The sequence below is a fragment of the Periplaneta americana genome, chromosome 12, assembly GCF_040183065.1.
Source record: "Periplaneta americana isolate PAMFEO1 chromosome 12, P.americana_PAMFEO1_priV1, whole genome shotgun sequence".
Classification (NCBI taxonomy): domain Eukaryota; kingdom Metazoa; phylum Arthropoda; class Insecta; order Blattodea; family Blattidae; genus Periplaneta; species Periplaneta americana.
The window spans coordinates 136,801,546-136,823,999 of NC_091128.1; the positions used below are offsets into that span (position 1 = coordinate 136,801,546).

At 36.7% G+C, this 22,454-nt stretch overlaps 1 protein-coding gene across 1 annotated transcript in view; it reads right to left on the reverse strand.

Moving 5' to 3' along the window:
• Nucleotides 1–22,454, reverse strand: part of Cyp4c3 (Cytochrome P450 4c3) — a 348,264-nt gene that overhangs the window by 324,302 nt on the left and 1,508 nt on the right. The gene's annotated exons all lie outside the window — the stretch shown is intronic.

The following is a 22,454-nucleotide window of genomic DNA, read 5'->3' on the forward strand; positions in this document are numbered from 1 at the left end:
CAACGTACTACGGTAGGAACGATCATGATTTTAAAATCAAATGTAGGAAATAGAAAACGGATGTAGGTAAATTCTCATTTTTAAATAGAACTATAAATGATTGGAATGACCTACCTGCAGCGGTCTTTGAGGGCTGTCCTTCCTTAAGGAGATTCAAGAATAACTTAAAAAGTTGTGTATAAAGTGCAAATTAAAATTAAGGTGACATTTAACATTTAATTTTTTAAAGTGACATGTATTTATTTAGCCTGACGAGTTACTCCCTTGGTTTGAATTGTAAATTATTTAAAAATAGCGTGTAAGAGAGTCTTAGATTAGAAATGTTTAGCTTAAATGTGGTTCTGTCTATAAGTATGCATAAGGGTGTAATTATCTGTCTTATTTGAACTGTTGTATCAGTGAAGCGAGGTGAGTCAGTGAAGTGAAGTTATGGTTTTACAGTGCAGTGAATAGTTCCGATCAGTGATAATTTATAGCGTCAATGAAATGTGTTCAATAGTGTCAGTGAAATGTGTCCTAAAGTGTCAGTGAAATGCGTCATAGTGCCACTGCAGTGAGTGAGATGAGAGTAAAGTGAAAGACTATTGAAACTTATGTAGGGCCTAAGTATACATATGTAGATTGTATTGTAAAATTAGGTATTTTATGTTTTATTACTAATTGTAATTATTGTGTTAAATTGTACTGTGTATTCTTATTGAATTGTGTATATAATTGTATTGTGTATTGTATAATTGTATTGTGCATTGTAATTTTATTGTGTATTGTTTATATTGTGTATTTTTATATTGTGTATACCACTGCCACCGGGTGCTTGCCCACGTGCAGTGTAAATAAATACATAACTTACATAAGTTACCAACTATTAGTTAATTAATTTGCAAGTTTGATAAGCGTAACTATTGGTCACAGGGTAGTATAGCAAACAAAGTAAATAATTTCCATTTACTGCAGAAAGAAGGTATGTGCTTCACATGTGTTGTTTCTGCATTAAACATAATCTAATATTCAAAGCTCTTAAAAACAGATTTAAAGATGGAGCACGTCTGATTTCCGCACCAAACGATGCTTTCTGGAACACTCTCTACAAATCCACACCTGACTGAAAACAGCTAAAAATGTCACATCTGTGCTTTCTGAAATAACCTATTCAATTTTAGTAGACTAAATTATACTCACAAAGATCGTTTTACTGTATCTATAGCCTACACGAAAGCGGCATTGACTTTGCTACGGACGCACATCGTCGGTCAAGATGAAACGCTGCAATATAGATTAGCTGTCTTGCAAACAAAGGACCACGATATAGCTATGAACTTGGGGATAAAAGCTGCGCTGGGAGTTCATTAAATTCTAAACACGCGTTGTAAGTTGTACCTGACATTTGGAAGTATGCGACGTGCAACACGTTCCTTCAAAACTAAGTCACCTACAGCACATCTCATCTTACTTGACTGCGAATGAGGCTGCAGAGAATACACTGCCAACGTTCTAGTTAATATCATCCTCGTCTTTTGCTTTCAATCCAAGTTTGACACCTTTAGGGCCGATTGTATAAACCATTTAATCTTAGATCAGAGGTTAAATTGATCCTCGTTCTAGCTGAACTTGGACTTTTGTGTTGTATAAAGTCTAATCTGAGGTTAATTTGTCTTAAACTAAAGTCAACTTTGACTGAAGAAATTTCTCCGATTAAGTTAGATGATAGTTATTTCTTTTCTGCTTGAAATATAAGAGTAGCAGATTGTGCAAAAAGAATAACCATTATTATTAATATTAATAGATATGGTAGGTACATTTATAACATATATTTTCTTCAATTTCTTGCCTTAATACACAATAGTACATTGTGCAACGAGCCTATAATGGTAGTAATTAAGACGCGAGTATGTTCATGAAACGAGCGCAAGCGAGTTTCATAATTTTCATACGAGCGTCTTAATTACCATTATAGGCAAGTTTCATACGACTTTTTATGCTCGACCATATTTCTGACTTGAAATTATTCATAAGTATTCATATTATTCTATCTGACTGGGGAGCGGAAGTGACCTTGTGCAATCTCGTATTGTGAGATGGGCGCAGACGCGAAAGTATTGATTTTTTCCGAGGAACAAATATAATTGACCTTGATATAGTCTAGAGAGTAAAATGAACATTAATCTTGATATAAGCTGGAAATTGATTTATACATTGAAAAACGAGATGACAAATTGAATTTATTTGAACATTATTTACAATTAACGCTAATTATTATAGTAACAGAACATAACCTTCTGCGACAGTATTGGATTTCCAGCCTCCGTGACGTTTCGCTAGTTGTCTTTCGATTGCATATCCGAGAATAATCGATACTTGCGCTTTCATATTGCTTTCTGATTGGTGGAAAGCCTGAACTTTAATGAATAGATGTACTTTAATGAGGTCCATTAAAGGGCTGCTACCAGGTGTATAATTACTACATTTCGGCATGGTCGAGCATAAACATTCTTATTTAAGTTAAGGCTTTATCGTGTTCAGCAGTATCAAATAACATAACCTACAATTATATTATGTTTATAACAACTATTAATTATTAATGGACATGACAGGTAGGCCTACATTAATTTTCAACTAACTGTATTACTGAACGAAAATTGTCGTTTTATAAAACTTTATTATGTTTAGCAGTATCAAACACCATAACATGATAACAATTTGGAGGACGGTCAACCTTATTAATGTCTGCCATTATTTACAATGCACAAAACAAACCAGTGTCTCCAACGAAGTGTACGGAAAGTCGTCAAAAAGTAATTGGAAAGTCGCTAGATTTCTCATTATCAACAAAGAAAGATTAAATTTTGTCACTATGGGGTGCTAAAAAGGTCGCTGAATTCCTATTTAAGCCATATAGAAGTTAAAAGAAATTGTCGTTGAAAAAGAGTTGAAGTCGCTAAATTGGCAACAATGAACAAACCTGTACAAAATGGTCCGCGCATCACATACTTCACCTGTTTATGCGATGTTGGCAAATCCTTTTCACGTGAACTTAGACTGCATTTGAACCAAGGTAATTTGATCGCAGAAAAGTTTTATACAATAGAAGAAGTGTGTAAACTCAGTTCACTTTCAGATCTTCAATCAAATTTGATCTTTAGTCAGGGAGTTTTATGCAATTGGGCCTTAATCTTTTACAATCCCTAAAGAGGTAGATGCGCTTATCGGGCGTTACGGAGCATTCCCAATAGGGTTCATAAGCCTACAGCTTTCAGTAGGCCTACTTTTAAGTACTGAAAAATTGTGAAATTCAGTATATTTTTCTCAGCAATGAATAAATCTGTAATCTTGAAATTTTATATACTGAATATACACTACTTTTTAATTGTATAGAATTTTCAGACTTAGTGAAACCGTTACCGTTACGAATTATTAGAAATACAAAATGGCGCTCATAACTTTTGTTTATTCATATGGTTTCTCTGATACTAACTCGACCAGTTTTTAAGATATTGCAGTGAAAATTTGCGTGGAATTGACGTAGATTCATCGCTTTGGTCGGGTTTGAATTCGCAAGTATCGGAGAGCAAGGGTCGTCATTAGTAGAATACAGAGGACAACCTTAGCTCAGCTTATGTTTTAATCGATATCACTTGCAATTCTACTGATTATATATATATATATATATATATATATATATATATAGGGGAGAGTTGGGTAGTATCGGACATCGGGTAATATCGGACAGTGAGTTTCTTTCATCTACAACCAGATGACTGTATCTGAATGACATGTTTACGTTTCTGTGATGTCGCATACAGTTACGTAACCACGTCATTCAGGTACTACCATCTGTGGTAGATGAAAGAAACGCACTGTCCGATATTACCCGATTTCCGATACTACCCAAATCTCCCCTATATCTCAAAATTTGACATTAACAAATCGATTTTTTATAAGACTGCCTATTTTAATGCTGCTAACTTCAATAAAGTTCTTTTATAATAATAATAACTAATATCTTACGATTTTTTACATTTCCATTAGGCCTATATATCAAGTAGCCCTATGAAAAGAATATAGCTTGAAAATAATTTCTAATGCAATATTTCTTTTACATGTTTGCAGAGTTCCTCATACAAAAAGGTTGGTTTTGATACGATGCCTTTAACTTATATGCAGGACTTATCATCTACAACCTACTTGAAGGCTTTATTCATATTAATTTTTAACTATCTAATCAATTCAACTACGAATTATACACATCAAACATAAGAATGATTATATCTAGCGAAATATTAGTTAGGCCTAGTCTTTATTTGAGGAAGATAACACAATATGGCAGCTTTCTTATAATCTTCTTTCTTGCATAAAAAACAATCATAAATCATGTGCTGTTCGCCCAACAATTAAACTGACCCGGTGAGGGATAGAACGACAAGTTCCCTCCCTCCCTCTCACCCTTTCATCTTTCCTCACTCAGGTAACAGCAGCCTCGGTCAACCAATTCTGCTCCTGCATCCCACTAGAACTTGTAGAGCCCGGACGAGAAGTTATGGCACCAGCGCGAGGGACGCATTTTAGTTCGTTTGCTTGGACTCGCCCTCACACTCAACTGGAGGGGTGTTGGGTTAGTTGGTTACTAGCATTCCGAGTGTTCAGATCGTTCTGCTACTACCGCTATTGCTAATACTGAAAACATTGTCCTTCTGACCGCCCTCATTATGGCATTGTCTAAGGTGTGAAATCATAGAGTAGTTCAGAGTCAAGGACATTAAATAGCATACGATTTATGGAAATTCATGTCAGAAGAGGCTGTAAATGGAATACCAATTCCATTGAAAAGCGTGTGTGCAAGAGTACTGGCTGCCACTGGTATTTCAAAGCGAACCTTGGCAAGAATCAAGAAAGAAGGGAAAAATATTGAGGCAGGAACAGCAGATTCTTTCTCCAGTCCGGAAAAATCACAGCCGAAGAAGAAGATTGTTGCAGCTGTAGACAGTTTTGATGAGGAAGTCCTAAGAAGACTCATCTATAATTTCTACGCTACGCATAAGCAGAGGCCGACTCTGCAATCGCTTCTTCCAAAAATGGATATCAGTGTATTATTATGTGAAGAAAGTAGAGAACAATTACATTGAAAGTGAGCACGTGATGGACAGTATTTTGGAGAACATTTCCATAAACTTAGGGACATCTGATTCCAGCACAGATCAGTCGTCTGATTCGGAAAGAGAATAAGAATATAAAGATGGAATAGGGGGCGTAATTCCATTAGGTACCTTCGGACTCTTGAGTAGGAAAATGGTGATACTAAGATAAGACGAATGTTTTTAGAAAGAGATGAAACGGATATGCCTGCCGCTCTGAGCTTGAGAACCGTAACCCAAACAACCCCCACTCCTCTACCCTGCTTGCCGGCAATTTTGAACTTCGCGCAGGTTGGTGCCATAACATCTCGTCTCAGCTCTACAAAGTTAGGCAGTAAGATCCATCACTGTTCGCCCAACAAATCCGCAAGAATTTTTCGGCGGTTTGAGAGAGAGGAAAGGGTGTTGCAAACAGATTGTAGAAAGCCATAAGGGAGTAAGTAAATCGAGTAGCGGGACATGGTGGTTACTTTAAAAGCGATAATACTCAAGAATGGCTGGATGGACTATGGGAAGTACTTCGCTAAGTCCATTTGTTTCCAAGAAATTTATTATATTATTATTATTATTATTATTATTATTATTATTATTATTATTATTATTATTATTATTATTGTCATTGTTGCAAGTAGTCATAATTATTATCACCTCCGCCTCATGCTTAACATGCCGGCATCATACAATAACGTGCGGTGTGCTTTTGAAATACAGTTTTGCCGACCGATTGTTGCTCTGTAGGTTTCACTCTAAGCGTCACGTTGTCACGTCTACTTCCTCGATAAGAATAAGCACCAGTTTGTTATATTGTTAAATGGCTATTATTATTATTATTATTATTATTATTATTATTATTATTATTATTATTATTCTTATTATTATTATTATTATTATTATTATTAGTGTTTCATATACGAGTACGTTGACAGTTCTTAACTCTTAATAATAACTCCTTCATAATAATTTTAATCACATATCTTAATGTTCGTCCTCAGCACAAGATATTGCAACCTCAGTTTTAGTTCACGTGGATTAGACAAGTAGGTGTCATTTTATAATGGAAGCAGCAACATTGAAATTGAGACGAGTGATTGGAGCGGCGACATAAGAAATTGAAAACATACAATTAAATTTCTAAAATCTGCCGAATGTTAGGCCTTAGCATGAGACCGCGGCGATAACAATAAAACAATAATAGAAATTGTTTCACTACTCAAAAAACTATTTTAAGTGAATTCGCACAAAATAAATGATTTACAACTATAAGTATGCCTACTTCAACCACAGTCATACAATGAATTCAGACTTCTCACTTTTCGGGTTATAAAATTTGTTTGTGAGCAATCCAGGAAACTAAAGCTTTTTCTTTTTGTTTGGGTGCATGGTAGCCTAAATAATTTCATCAATGTAGTATATTTTAATAATAACCCAAGAAAATAAACGATAAACAGAAATTTCATAGCACTGATACTTCAGTAGCGGTACATTTTGTTAGCTAAATCTGATTGACTGACCCCAGGGGTTCCTACTCGTTGGTGTCGTTGCAAGCAGATAAATCTGCTTGAAATTTGGCTGTTTGACAGGCCTCCAAAGAACAGGGCATCCTTCTCGTACAAATCTTTTGTTCACCTGAAGACGAAGATAGAGGCACTCTTTCAAATGCTGTGAATTCCTTATTTATTAACAGTAAAAGAAAAAATAATTTCAAGGGAATAATTGTGACGGTTTCGTGTATAGTTCCTGGGTAGCTCAGTCGGTAGAGCACGAATGCTCTACCGACTGAGCTACCCAGGAACTATACACGGAACCGTCACAATTCCTCCCTTTATATCCACACAACTCAAATAGGCTGACAAGACACCAGACGGTGTCGTGTATAGTTCTTGGATAGCTCAGTCGGTAGAGCATTCGTGCGCTAAGCGAAGGGTTCCGGGATCGATACCTGGCCCCGGAACAATTTTTTCCTTGAAATTATTCAAGTCCGCTTCACAGGAAGCTATTACCTGGAAGCCAGATTTGTATAATATATACATTACTGTAGGTAAGTTAACAGAAAGCCACAATTTAAGTCACACAGAGTTTGTGTGCACTCAAAGTAGGGTTTCTGGCGCCTTGTCAGCCCATTTGAGTTGTGTGGATATAAAGGGAAGAATTATGACGGTATCGCGTATAGTCCCTGGGTAGCTCAGTCGGTAGAGCATTCGTGCGTTAAGCGAAGGATCACGGGATCGATGCCCGGCCCCTGAACAATTTTTCCCTTGAAATTATTCAAGCCTGCTTCACAGGAAGCTATTACTTGAAAGCCAGATTTGCAGCAAAAGAAAAAGTTCAGTCTATTAGTAGACTATGTAGATGTTTTCTAGACAATGAGGCCTTACAAAGTAATGATGATTATGATGGTAATAATGGTAATAATTGTGAATTTCATGCGAGGTGCATGTTTCCATGACATGAATGCTTGCTTCGTCTCCGATGTCGCACGTTTCATCCCCTGTAACGATACGGTGCAGGAACAGCACTCCTTCCCTATGGAACCGCATCAAGTGCATGAGAGACAATCCCATCCAAGTGGCTTTGTGATCTGTGAGTTGCTTTGGCACCCACGTGAACACTGCTCATTAACGATAGCGAGCAGCCAACAGCATAGGCTACTGTTACGGCGCGAGATGCTGGAGCACTCTCCCTACAGCCCCGACCTGGGACCAAGTGATTTCCATCTCTTCGGACCATTGCAGCAGCACTGGGGTGGTAAGCGAATCAACACCGTTACAGCCGTTCGCCAAGCCGTCATGACGTGGCTTCAGGGACTTGACGCAGATTTATTCTACACCGGCATCGATGCCTTGGTCTGCCGGTGGAACAAGTGTATGGACAAGCATGCTGACAGTGTTGAAAATCAATTTGTACAAACGACCGACTACTGTGTATAAGTATATTTGCTAATGAAATAAAGTTTGTTCATGAAAGCTCTTGTTACCTTACTTCTTGAAGCACCCTCGTAGCCTATACCAAGTTTATAATTAGGCTAAAGTCAGATGTAGGAACTGTTGCAGGCTAAGTAAAGTGGTATATTTGTGTGTATATCGGTGCAAGTGGTGGCAACAAAGAACTTCACATATCTGAAAACAGGAAATCTTCGAGGACAATCTTGGTTTCTTCCGAGGTTTTCCACAGCCGTGGGACTGAAGCCGGATGGTCTATGGCGAGTCCTTGGCATCAACCCCTTTGATTTGATTACCTGGTTGGGTTTTTCCGAGGTTTTCCCCAACCAAAAGACAAATGCCGGGTAATATTTTGGAGAATCCTCGGATCTCACCTCATCTCACTACATCTCGCCAAAATATTGTAAAAAAAATTGCACAAAATTGTAAAAATGGTAGAAAATTACTAAATTGTGAAACTATAAAAATTTGTAAAAATTGCAATTGTAATATTGTAAAATTTTGTCTTGTTCCACATCTTACAGCTTCAATGCTTAAGCTTATGTAAGATCTATGGAATAAAATGAATGAATGACTTAATTTATAAGACAGCTAAGTTCAAAACACATCATCAATGCAATCCTGTTATATTGTAGGCTTAGGCCTATGGAAATTCCACAATACTACAAGCCTACAGTAAATTGAAATGAATTTCTCTTCGGTTGTAATTAAACCTAAACCGAAATTTCTAGTTTGTAAAGGTGACATATTTTGATGATGATTATGATGATGGTGATTTATTATTATTATTATTATTATTATTATTATTATTATTATTATTATTATTATGCCTACTCAGAAATGGCTTTTAGAGAAACCGGAGGTTCATTGCCGCCCTCACATAAGCCCGCCATCGGTCCCTATCCTGAGCAAGATTAATCCAGTTCCTACCTTCATATCCCACCTCCCTCAAATCCATTTCAATATTATCCTTCCATCTACGTCCCGATCTCTCCAAAAACATTTTTCCCCTCAAGTCTTCTAGGCGTATGCATCTCTGGATTCGCCCATACGTGCTACATGCTCTGCTCATCTCAAATGTTTGGATTTAATGTTCCTAATTATGTTAGATGAAGAATACAATACCTGCAGTTCTGCGTTGTGTAACTCTCCCCATTCTTCTGTAACTTCATCCCTCATAGCCCCAAATATTTTCCTAAGCAACTTATTCTCGAACACTCTTAACCTCTGTTTCTCTCTCAAAGTGAGAGTCCAAGTTTTACAACCATTCACAACAATCGGTAATAGGCTATAACTGTTTTATAAATTCCAACTTTCAGATTTTATGAGAGCAGACTGGATGATAAAAGCTTCTCAACGGAGTAATCACAGGAATTTCCCATATTTATTCTGAGTTTAATTTCCTCCCGAGTGTCATTTATATTTGTTACCTTTACTCCAAGGTACTTGAATTTTTCCATCTTTTCAAATGATAAATTTACAATTTTTATATTTCCGTTTCGTAGCCTACTATGTTCTGTCACGAGACATAATCATAGGCCTATACTTTGTTTTATCGAGTTTTATTTTCAAACCTATCTCGTTAGGCCTACTTGCTTCAAATAAAATTCCCGTGTTTTAATAATAATAATAATAATAATAATAATAATAATAATAATAATAATAATTTATTTATTTATTTATTTATTTATTTAATGTGCTGCACAACAGCCAGTGGCCAATTACAGTTCAACACAAATATAACAAAAACATAAAACAAAAATAATTATTACACATAAATATAATTACAATTAATTACAATAATGACGATGAATGGATAACTATGAATACTATGAGACAATGTTAATTGAGTATAATGCCTAAAATAATACACAAATGATAAATCGTTGCCAAGAGCAAACTAAGTCTATACATTGAAGGGATCGAATTCGCAGCCATGCATGTTGGCATTTTTAATGCATCTGGAGACTGGTGAAAGAAATTTCGAATTTCTAATATAGAAAAGTTTGTGGGCTCTCATATCTTTTGTTGGAATACGTAAGGTAATATTGTTTAAGAAAGAGTCACAGGATAACTTATATCACCTTTGAGGACTTTACAAAAGAACAGATAATCTAGCTCATGGCGTCTAGCATATAGATTTTGACAATTAAAATATTCACATTTTCTCTCATAACTATACCCGGAATTAATGGGCAGAAATCTGAATGAACATAAGGATATAAATTTTCTTTGTATATTTTCTAATTTAGCCGAGTCCGTAGTTGTAATCGAGTTCCAAACTACAGATGCATATTCGAGTTTCGATCGCACCAATGTATAGTATAGCATTAAAAGAGAATCGGGCGTGGAAAAAGAATAAGTTATTGACCGTATTATTCCTAGCATTCTGATTGCGTGATTGTAAATAATAATAATAATAATAATAATAATAATAATAATAATAATAATAATAATAATAATAATAAATCTTCTGTTCAAGAGAATGGGTGTTTGTCTTCTGTCTTGTGCAGTTGCCTCAGTGGTGGATCTGTGCCGTGCTGACCATACGTCCAGGGAGACCCGCAAAGTGTACCTGTTCAGTGGCTGTCAAATGATAGGCCTACACCGCATTGGATTGTAAGTTAATAAGAAGAATGATGTAAATACATGACGAAGAGAAGAGAGACGAGAATGTAAAAACGATCATGCTGAAGAGTGTATGTATGCTTTGAACGGGGTGGTTAACCCTGTGATAAGTACGCTTGTGCTCTTAACTCTGTTAACGTTTCCTCCTTTCAAAAGATAAGCTCTTAGTCTGTGTTACTTTACAGTCTTCTCGTTGTTAAAATTGTAGCTTCTTTCAGCTTTGATTAAAAATTCGAATGGCTTTGCACATGTCATGAATTGTACTTCGGTTAATGGAGAAAGTGTTCATATAAGTTAGAATGGTTCGCTACCTTTAATTTAATAATTATTGCACGAGGGCTGTACCCAACCACACTCGCAGTATCTTTCGGCAAATACTAGGGTATGGTGCCACAAAGATACCTCGTTAGCTGCTTTAATTTTATTACGAGTTTAGTTCAGAAAAGACACTATGTGAAACTAAGCTATTCGATATCATAATATGTCTACTGTCCTCATTTCACGAGAAGATCCGAGCAAGGAATGCGAGTTTTTCCCCCACTCTTATAAACTATTCCGACATGGAATCGGCCGGCCACTGACTGAGTCTTGTCTGTCCCAGCCGGCCAATGGCATCACTTCCATCCACCTGCTCCTTCAAGAACGCTGAGTTATTGGCTTACTCTCTCCTCTTACCCCGCAAGGACCATACTCCCCCGCAGGGATCCTCTCGTGAAATTTGGACGACCTATTATATACGCCAAGCATTCTGGGTACTTGAATACTTATTATGGTCAGTTTGTCTGTCAGGTCTGTTGTCGTATGAAAAGATTTTTCTCTTATTATAACTTAGGTCTATAGTTTTATAGGAAACTGGTTGGCTCACATAAACAGAACGGGCAAAAACGTAATACGGCGAACGCCAGTAGGGGAAGTTATCCCCACCCACATGAAATGTGCATTCGACACAACACTAGCCTATCACGTAGAGTGTCTGGTGAGCTTGTAGGGGAAAAGTGGAAAGGGGTCGTGGGCGGAGCTTAGCGTTCGCCGTGTTACGTTTTTACCACAGAACGGCATCAGATCGAACTTCATCCAGAGTTCTAAGATGTAGGCTAACAAGTCATAGTTCCTGAAACATAGTCGGAGAGACGAAGCTTACTCCCTACTAAAAGCATACTGAATACTGGAAGTAGGCCTAATAGTGGTAGTATTAGTATTAGTGGTCGTGGTAGTATTGGTGATAGTTGTAATAGTAGGCCTATTATTAGTATTAATATTAGTGGTATTAGTAGTGGAATTTCGACTAGGTAGCGGTAGGCCTATTGTTAACAGTGGTTGTGGATCGTGATTGTGTAATATTAGTTTTAGTGGTAGTGGCAGAATTATTTATTTACTTATTTTTTATTTATTTATTTATTTATTTATTTACTTACCTACCTACTTATTTGCTTAAGAAAGAAAATTTGGGATACAAGTAAAATTTTAGGGCGGTTAAATAATGCAAAAATAGATAAAAATTTTAATGGGTAGTTTAACAAAAATGTTTATTTATCAGAAAAAAATTGAGCGATATAGCTTACAATAGGGCCTACAGTGATACAAGAGTTTGCAAAGAATGGAAAACCTTTTGCAATTAATAGAACATATCTAGTAGTGTAAGATCTCGTTTCACAAACTAACAACAGATATAGGCCTAGGCCTATTTCACGATATAAAATGAGGAACATGAAACAAACTGAAGTCATCCAGAAAAGAAGAAGAGTAAAAGTAATAGGCTAAGTTTGTATTATTGCTTTAAGACTTGGCTCTCAGAATCTCCTGTTACCATCTCATGTACTAAATCTACGACAGGCCTGTACAGTATTACATAAGTTTAAATTAAATAATCACAATAACTTTTCTTCCTTGATCGCAGTAAAATTTACAGCAAAATGAAGACAAACTAAATGGCAGAGAAACAAATAGGAGGGTTAGCAAGCCACAACATGTGTGGGATTTTGGTCTAGTAAGTTAAATATTTTTCTTAGCATGACACGTTTTCAGATCGACACTGCTCTTTTACGACGTGCCGTATTGTAAGTTAAGTATATTTAAATTAGTTAATTACTGCGCTTATCTTACGTGAGATTGTATTTAAGATTTTAGCTAATACTTTATCATCTAACTCGTATTCATTAAAATCTAGGTCAAGACTGTAGCTATTCCACGAAGTAGGATTATCTGTTTCTTGTAGGCCTATCTAATTCCACTCTCAATCAATTACATTGAACACCACAAACTGGGAAATATGGGGAAATAGTGAGAAAAAAAAACAGAAAAGGAAATAGAAAAGCGAAGAAAGAATGAAAATGTGAAAAAAGAGGTGAGAGAAAATGAGAGAGAGAGAGAGAGAGAGAGAGAGAGGTAGTGAGCCTGTAGACTAAGTTACATAATTGAAAACATCAAGACAGTCAAGGATAAAGGACTGAAGAGGAGAGCGAAACAGTGAAGAGAAAAATGAGACATAAAAAGGGGGGGAACGAAGAAAAAATGGAGACAGAGGGAAAAAGAAAGTCAAAAGGAGAGAGAAAAGTGACATATGGATTAGAAACGGAAGAGCGAAAAAAAACAAGGAAGTAAGTTATTTAATAATAAAAAGCAAAAGAAAAAATGGAACAATATTTACAACATATGAAGACAAGAGGAAAAAGAAAATGGAAAGAATGACGGAAAAGCGACAACAGGAAGAGACAAGAAAAGGAAAGGAAACAAAACGAAACTAAAGGAAATGGAAAGGCAAGGCAAGGCAAGTGAAAGGCAAGGCAAGGCAAGTGAAAGGAAAGGAAAGGAAAGGAAAGGAAAGGAAAGGAAAGGAAAGGAAAGGAAAGGAAAGGAAAGGAAAGGAAAGGCAAGTGAAAGGAAAGGAAAGGAAAGGAAAGGCAAGTGAAAGGAAAGGAAAGGCAAGTGAAAGGAAAGGAAAGGAAAGGCAAGTGAAAGGAAAGGAAAGGAAAGGCAAGTGAAAGGAAAGGAAAGGAAAGGCAAGTGAAAGGAAAGGAAAGGAAAGGCAAGTGAAAGGAAAGGAAAGGCAAGTGAAAGGAAAGGAAAGGCAAGTTAAAGGAAAGGAAAGGAAAGACAAGTGAAAGGAAAGGAAAGACAAGGAAAGGAAAGGAAAGGAAAGGCAAGTGAAAAGCAAGTGAAAGCAAGTGAAAGGAAAGGAAAGGAAAGGAAAGGAAAGGAAAGGAAAGAAAAGGAAAGGCAAGTGAAAGGCAAGTGAAAGGAAAGGAAAAGAAAGGAAAGAAAAGGAAAGGCAAGTGAAAGGAAAGGCAAGTGAAAGGAAAGGAAATGAAAGGAAAGGAAATGAAAGGCAAGGAAATGAAAGGCAAGTGAAAGGAAAGGAAAGGAAAGTGAAAGGAAAGGAAAGGAAAAGCAAGGCAAGTGAAAGGAAAGGAAAGGAAAAGGAAAGGAAAGTGAAAGGAAAAGAAAGGAAAGGAAAGTGAAAGGAAAGGAAAAGCAAGGCAAGTGAAAGGAAAGGAAAAGGAAAGGAAAGGCAAGGCAAGTGAAAAGAAAGGAAAGGAAAGGAAAAGAAAGGAAAGGAAAGGAAAGGAAAGGAAAGGAAAGGAAAGGAAAGGAAAGGAAAGGAAAGGAAAGAACAGGAAAGAAAAGAAAAGGAAAGGAAAGGAAAGGCAAGTGAAAGAAAAGGAGAGGAAAGTGAGAGGAAAGGAAAGGAAAGTGAAAGGAAAGGAAAGTGAAAGGAAAGGAAAGGAAAAGCAAGGCAAGTGAAAGGAAAAGGAAAGAAAGGCAAGGCAAGTGAAAAGAAAGGAAAGGAAAGGAAAGGAAAGGAAAGGAAAGGAAAGGAAAGGAAAGGAAAGGAAAGAAGGAAGAAGAGCGTTAAGAAATAAGAGGAACATTCAGGAAGAAGAACTTTATGAATGAAGAAGAGCGTTATGAAAGAAGGAGGACTTGAAAAGGATAATGGTCGTTAAGTTGAAATAGCCTACATAGACAAGGGAAAGCAGCATTGAAGAAAAAGTAAATGCCTGTATGAAAGAAACAAAAAAGAAAGGCAATTATGGAAGACCGGGAGAACAAAAGAAGAAAAACAAGAAAAACGAAAAAAATAAAGAACAGAGGAACGTAATAAGCTTAAGTAAGAAGGAAAGAAACGAAATAAGCAAGAAAGCGACAGATATAACTTAGAAAATAGGGAAAGAAAAAAAAATATTTCAGTGTTCTACTATTAGAAAATAATATGCTACAGTAGGCCTATAGGCCTATATTATGACGTCACTGCCATTCGACAGGACCGAATGCTACGAATTTGTATGCCTGGATAGACTATTTTCTATAGACCTCTCACATTGGAGCGGTTTCTAATGACAGGAAACAGTGAACAAATAAGCGACAGCCTCATTTTTGCATATGTGACTAATTAAAAATATCTATGGTCCGTTCCCGGAATCTGTAGAGTAGAAATACGAAATAAAACCTCCGCGCAAATGGTTTGTGGGAGGACTTGGGCCAATGACCGCTCTGGGGGGAGGCATTGGTTGAACGAAGCTATCAATCGCTTACAGGAAGGGGATCATTTCTTTCTGACCTGTCTACCACGAGCATCTTACCCCTTGGATGCTGCCCGCAATATACTCCGGCACAGATAGACTCCGCCCCCAAATGCGTTAAGTCACTCTACAAATTCCTGGGACGGACAATAGAGATAGGCCTAAATACTGTCCAAATTTCAGGAGAGGATCCCTGCGAGGGGAGTATGGTCCTTGCGGGGTAAGCGGAGAGAGTAAGCCAGTGACTCGGCGTTCTTGAAGGAGCAGGTGGATGGGGGTGATGTCATTGGCCGGCTGGGACAAACAAGACTCAGACGATGGCCGGCCGGTTCCGTGTTGGGAGTAGGTTATAAGAGTGGGGACAAAAACTCGCTAGGATCTTCTCGTGAAATGCGGACAGTGTAGGCCTAACTGATTGTTGAGTAGGGCCTCTGTTAAAATTATATTTATATTTTCTTATTCTTATTAAAGATATTTAAATTAAATAGGGCTATATTCAGACTAATTATACCTATTTTATTATATTACAATGATATTTAGGTCAATTTTTAAATATAGCCTACGAGTAACTACAGATTTATCAAGCTAGGTAAACGAACGGAATAGACTAATTACCTTCTTTACTTTTTCTTTTATGAAGAAAAATAGTGTAATTTTGTTCAATTTTTTCATTATCGTATACTTAGGTAGGACTACTAGGCCTATCCTTATCTTAACTAAGAAATAGGCCCAATTGAAATGAACATTGGCCTATAACTATTTGATTAATTAATGTTAAATTAAATAAGTTAATAGTAGGCCTATAATGCATTTTAAATAGTAGGCCAATTTGTGTTAAGTCTAGGCCTATGTACGTACGAGACAATTTCAACTTCTGTAATATCCGAGTCTTTAGCTTCAATTCTGTCTTATGTCAGCTTTATTGACATTTAAGGCTTATTTTTATATGTATTCTTATCGTTATTTTATTTTATTTTATTGACACTTTTGTATAAACTAATTTTAATTGATTAGGCCTATATTAGTTTTTAAGTAGGCCTAGGCTAAACTGTAGTTTATGGAAAAAGAAATACTAGTATAGTACTTAGACTAATAGGGCCGTGTTCATAGACATTTTTAGCGCGGGCTTCCGGTGGATGATCAGCGTTTTTCGTATTCATAAACCAGTGTTAGCGATAGGATATGATATGAATTCTGTACTAGTAACCAGTGGATAGCCGGGGCTAGCTTAGTACGCTCGTAGCGCGTGCTGCGAAATATCTATGAATAGCACCCTTAGTGTAATAGGCCTATTTATTTATTTAAGCTGGTAGAGTTAAGGCCGTCAGGTTTTCTCTGCCCCTCTACCAAGGAATTACAATTAATTATAATACGAAGAATAAAATTATAATTAATAACTTATTAAATTAAAATTACAATTACAATAAAAAGCAAAGTACGCAAAGATTAACTGATTAATGAAAGCTAGAATTTAAGAACAAAGAATATTCTTGTATTTACTGAATTAGAAATTAAACTTAGAATAACAAAATTGTATAGTGATGAAATTACCGGATATTGAAATATTTTGTGGTAGATTAAGAGAACTATTTACAAGAAGCCATATCTGAAAGAGTCTCAATTACTGACCACGTGCCTAGTAAGTTTGCGTTTGGATTCAATTTTATTTCGACAGTTCCTGATGCCAGCAGGTAACGAAATCCAGTCTTGGCAGGGCTATTGTGAAAGAGGATGATTATGATAAGGTATCTGGCGAAAAATTTAATGTTGTTGTTCAATTGGAATGTATATCTAATAGAGCCTGAAGTTAGTTAGGTCTACTAATGAAAACGTATAGGCCTACTAGAAGCATTTAACAAATAACTTTAATGAAGTCGGGTCTAACTCATCTGAATTATCTTCACAAAATACTGAAACTTCATTACTTCATTATCATAAACGAAACTTTAATTGCAATTCTTTTCGTAGCAGTGCTTAGACATTTTAATTAACTTTAACTAGCCTATTTTTGTAACATATAAAAGAATGAAGGAAGGTAGAGGTCCCGTATTTTCTTAAACTCAGCCTTAAGATGAGGTGATAGCATCAAGCTTCTGCCGTCTTTTATCTAGGCCCAGTAATCTATTGTACTTCACTGGACCCCGGAGATCTTCTGGAAGTTATTATGAGATAAAACAATTTTGCTCTCATTTGGACTTGAATCGGATCCTCACAGTCTGTGCTCAATGACGCTTACGAAAAAATACCTCAGTTTTCATAGTAAATAAAATAATTTATAAATTTTAAATTTATTGAAATAAAATTCTGGAACTGTAACAGCTCACAATGGTATTAAAATAGCTATAATAGGGTAATGATTGGTAATATTGTGATAGTCTACTAATAATATTACGATAGTTCTTTTTGAGATTTTTTTACAATTTTACTGAGCGAGAGGAAGACTGGTTTTTTGCGTCAACGTATTAAGGGAATGTTCGTGGACAAGTTTCTGCACAAAACCGGTTTTGCCTCGCTCAGTAAAATTGTAAAAAATTCTCAAAAAGAAGCATCATAATAGGCCTATCATTAGTAGCCTATCACAATATTATCAACTTTACCCTATAGGCCTTATTGATTTAATAGGCTACAGCCTAAGGCAACAGAGAAAAAATTATGACTGTAAAATATAAGCTATAGGCCTAAGTTATTAATGACCGTAAAGCTATAAGCAGTTTATTATAACTTCTTCTACATTTTTGTTTTGCATTAGGCTTATTAGATATAAGTAGAAGTGGAATCTAAATCTATTTTAAAAATTGAACTATTGAATTAGCGCAGACCTAATAACTTAAGTTATTATCAAACCGCGTAACTTAAAATTTATGCTAAAATTAGCATCTATTTAATTTAAACTTAACTTAAGTAAAGGTATGCAATATTTTTTTATTATTCTTAACTACAGCCTAAATTATAGGCGTATTATTTTATCATTTGTTTATAGAACAATAGACCTCAGATGTTTGGACCGGACTTGCAAATATTCTGCCAGAAATTTAATTTACATAAGTCTAAATAAATACGTTTTTAGCAACTTTGTTAGCTTTCAAATTAGACTATAGGCCTACCTGAAATAGGCCTATTCTTTTACAGATCTAGTCATCTTAAGCATGAATAATATGGTCATTTTCTAAAAAAAAAAAAATTAGATGCAGGCCTATAAGTTATTAAAGCGAACAAGTGTCAAACATTTTAATAGACTCCTAGATCATTTAAGCATCTGTCTTTTCACCATAAATTCTTAAAATAAATAACATTTCTTAGAATAATTACTTAAAATTGGAAAAACTTAATTATCATCAATTTTGAACAGAAAGAAATATTTTTCTTATCGCGCTCTTTTGTTTTTCTTCGGTTTTACCCTGAAGAGTGGGATTAGGCCTAGATATGAAATAAGATATTGGACTTCTCTGTCATGTGTAAAGTTACAATGTGATGATAACACAACACAGCCACAATGTGGACATTAGGCCTTGCACGCTGTGCCTAGGAGGGTACTGTTAAGTTCCCCTAATTCAAAAGACTTAAAATTTCGTCAATGTAAATTCTCCTAAAGACGGAACGGGTAAAATGCTTGTCATATGTAAATTCCTCTGAATCCAGATCCATTTAGCATTTCCCAGAGGACATCACGAGGGGACGATTTTGACTCTCATCTAAAAATTATTTCAGCTTTCCTTTCGTCTGTGATTTCTCATTTAGGCTACTTACTTACTTACAAATGGCTTTTAAGGAACCCGAAGGTTCATTGCCGCCCTCACATAAGCCCGCCAGCGGTCCCTATCCTGTGCAAGATTAATCCAGTCTCCATCATCATACCCCACATCCCTCAAATCCATTTTAATATCATCCTCCCATCTACGTCTCGGCCTCCCTAAACGTCTTTTTCCCTCCGGTCTCCCAACTAACACTCTATATGCATTTCTGGATTCGCCCATACGTGCTACATGCCCTGCCCATCTCAAATGTCTGGATTTAATGTTCCTAATTATGTCAGGTGAAGAATACAATGCGTGCAGTTCTGTGTTGTGTAACTTTCCCATTCTCCTGTAACTTCATCCCGCTTAGCCCCAATATTTTCCTAAGCACCTTATTCTCAAACACCCTTAACCTATGTTCCTCTCTCAGAGTGAGAGTCCAAGTTTCACAACCATACAGAAGAACCGGTAATATAACTGTTTTATAAATTCTAACTTTCAGATTTTTGGACAGCAGACTGGATGATAAGAGCTTCTCAACCGAATAATAACACGCATTTCCCATAGGCTATTTATTCTGCGTTTAATTTCCTCCCGAGTGTCATTTATATTTGTTACTGTTGCTCCAAGATATTTGAATTTTTCCAGCTCTTCGAAGGATAAATTTCCAATTTTTATATTTCCATTTCGTACAATATTCCCGTCACGAGACATAATCATATACTTAGTCTTTTCGGGATTTACTTCCAAACCGATCGCTTTACTTGCTTCAAGTAAAATTTCCGTGTTTTCCCTAATCGTTTGTGTATTTTCTCCTAACATATTCACGTCATCCGCATAGACAAGAAGCTGATGTAACCCGTTCAATTCCAAACCCTGCCTGTTATCCTGAACTTTCCTAATGGCATATTCTAGAGCGAAGTTAAAAAGTAAAGGTGATAGTGCATCTCCCTACTTTAGCCCGCAGGCTAATTAGGCTACTAATTTTAAAAGGCTATAGGCCTAAGTAGCCTAATAGCAGACGGTCTTCGCGAAATCTGGCCGTGACATTTGTCCATTCTTATATTTTTCTACTAATACTTTTTATAGTTATTATCGCATTTTGTATCTCATGTTTTGAAATTTGTGTAACACTCCGTAGACTAATTTTACATAGGCCTAAATCTTTTTACAATATTTTGTAACCACTTTAATAAAAAGGAATACAGGCCTATTTGGTGATTGTGATTGAAATTTGCTTTGAAGTGAGAATGGAATGACTCACATGCATTGATCACTTTTGTGATATCGGCAGAAAATTCTGTTCATTCGCAGGGAGAAAATGATAGGCCTACTTCAATTTCGTCAAAATAGGTGTTCACAAGATAATCACAAAATTGATTAATCTTATCACTGTCCGAATGAAAGGTAAATGTAGGCTAAATGAAGTCCCAACGTGCTCCGGTTTTAAATAGGGATCTACTCGTACATCAACCCAAAATAATAAGTAAAATTTTCCTACGTCTGAATTACTGCTTTTATATTCAGAAACTAGATCAAATTTCTGAATGGCACTCCACCATGCTTGTGATAGGTGAAATCTACAACCTTGCACCTTGCTCGTTAACTTAGCATTTTATTTTTCTTTCATTGCCGATCGATACTTTTGAGTCGATCAGCGGCGTTTATAACATTATTACAATTATTTTCGATTGTTTCATTTTCGAAGCAGAATTATTGACGACGCTGTTATCGTTGAAGAACAAAAGATTGCGACATGTTCCTGTGGTTGAACTGTAGGCTTTCGGTAAACTTCATGTCAGACCCTTACTCAGACCCTTGGCGAGTCCTCGGCATCAACTCCTTTGATTTGATTACCTGGTTGGGTTTTTCCGAGGTTTTCCCCAACCAAAAGGCAAATGCCGGGTAATCTTTTGGCGAATCCTCGGACCTCACCTCATCTCACTACATCTCGCCAAAATATTGTAAAAAAATTGCACAAAATTGTATAAAATTACTAAATTGTAAAACTGTAAAAATTTGTAAAAATTGTAATTGTAATATTGTAAAATTTTGACTTGTTCCACATCTTACAGCTTCATTGCTCATGTAAGATCTATGGAATAAAATAAATGAATGAATTAATTAATCTGATTAGGGGAATTTACCACTGAAAGGCAGTTATAGGCTAGTAGCTTGGAGTAGTTGTAGGGCAATTTACTTCCTTTTATGTTAATTTAGGAGAATTTACACTTACCCTCCATAGGTGACAAATATAAATCTGCATTAACCTCGCCGGGAATCGAACCCAGATGCAATCTATTTGTATAATGTAAAATATTGAAATATAGCCTAGTATTTTTTTAGATAGGAACACATAAACCTAACAATTATTCCAAATTTAAACGCAAATAGTTTTCTCTACTAATAATTTTCATACTATGACAAGAATACACGTGGTGCAAGGATTCGCTGACTCCATACAAATCAATACTCTGTGATGGAGGGTTGGCTAGTGGAGCGTTATATAAATTACGCTGAAATCATGGTAATGATTGTAAAGGTCATTTTGATCAGTGGAACTGCGTATCTGCCTGTCTTGTTACTCTGAAAGAAACGCCAAAAACTCCCACAACAATCACCCAGCGAATGAAACTCCACAACAGACAAAAGACGAACACAGGGCGCGTCACACCAACTGAATGAAAACGCAGAATAAGGGCATCAGTTTGCCGCCATGTTGGTATTTAGCTCCACCCTTCTTGTATCCTATTGGACGTTGCGGTATCTCGTCGAGGGGCGGAGCTTCTAGTGCACGAGAATAATCATGTCTTCAAAGAAGAGTCGACAACACCCTAAGAGTAGTGCGGAAAACTTGGCATGACTTGAGTAGGACGTTAACAGATCTCTTGGACAAGCATTTCATCAACTAGGCAGTCTTAATTGTCTATGAGTTTCCCACGTAAATTTCAAAGAGACTCACACATTTCAGACGAGAGAACCACGCCGGCCGAACTTACCCGAACACTTTTAAGAATTCCCTGTGAGATCTAGTACACAGACATACAAAACACTTACACAGCGATTCTCAGATCGTGCCTACGTTCCACACTTTTTAAATTTATTTTAAAAATTCCTTTCCAAAGTTTACAGCAAGGAGAAAAAAACATTCTGCTCTTGAGTTTTCACCCACCCTGCATCCCCAAAAACACACGTCCAAACGGAAAGAATGAACGAAAAAGACTTCTTTCTCCCTGGCATCGGAACCCTCCCATTTTAACCCCTTTCGCCCCACCAACTACCCAACCCCCCGTGACTCCACCCATTCGGCGGAGAGAGAGACGGAGCGCTGGGTGAGATCTCGAGTCGGACAAGGACGAAGCGCGATCCATATCCCAGCCAGTGATATCGCGGGCGAGATGCGCGCGCAGACGGCGGTTTGGGGAGGGGGAGTGCAGCGAGACGGCCGACACGCAAAGTGTATGTGTGAGCGATCCCCTCTCTCTTTGGACGACACCGAGCCTC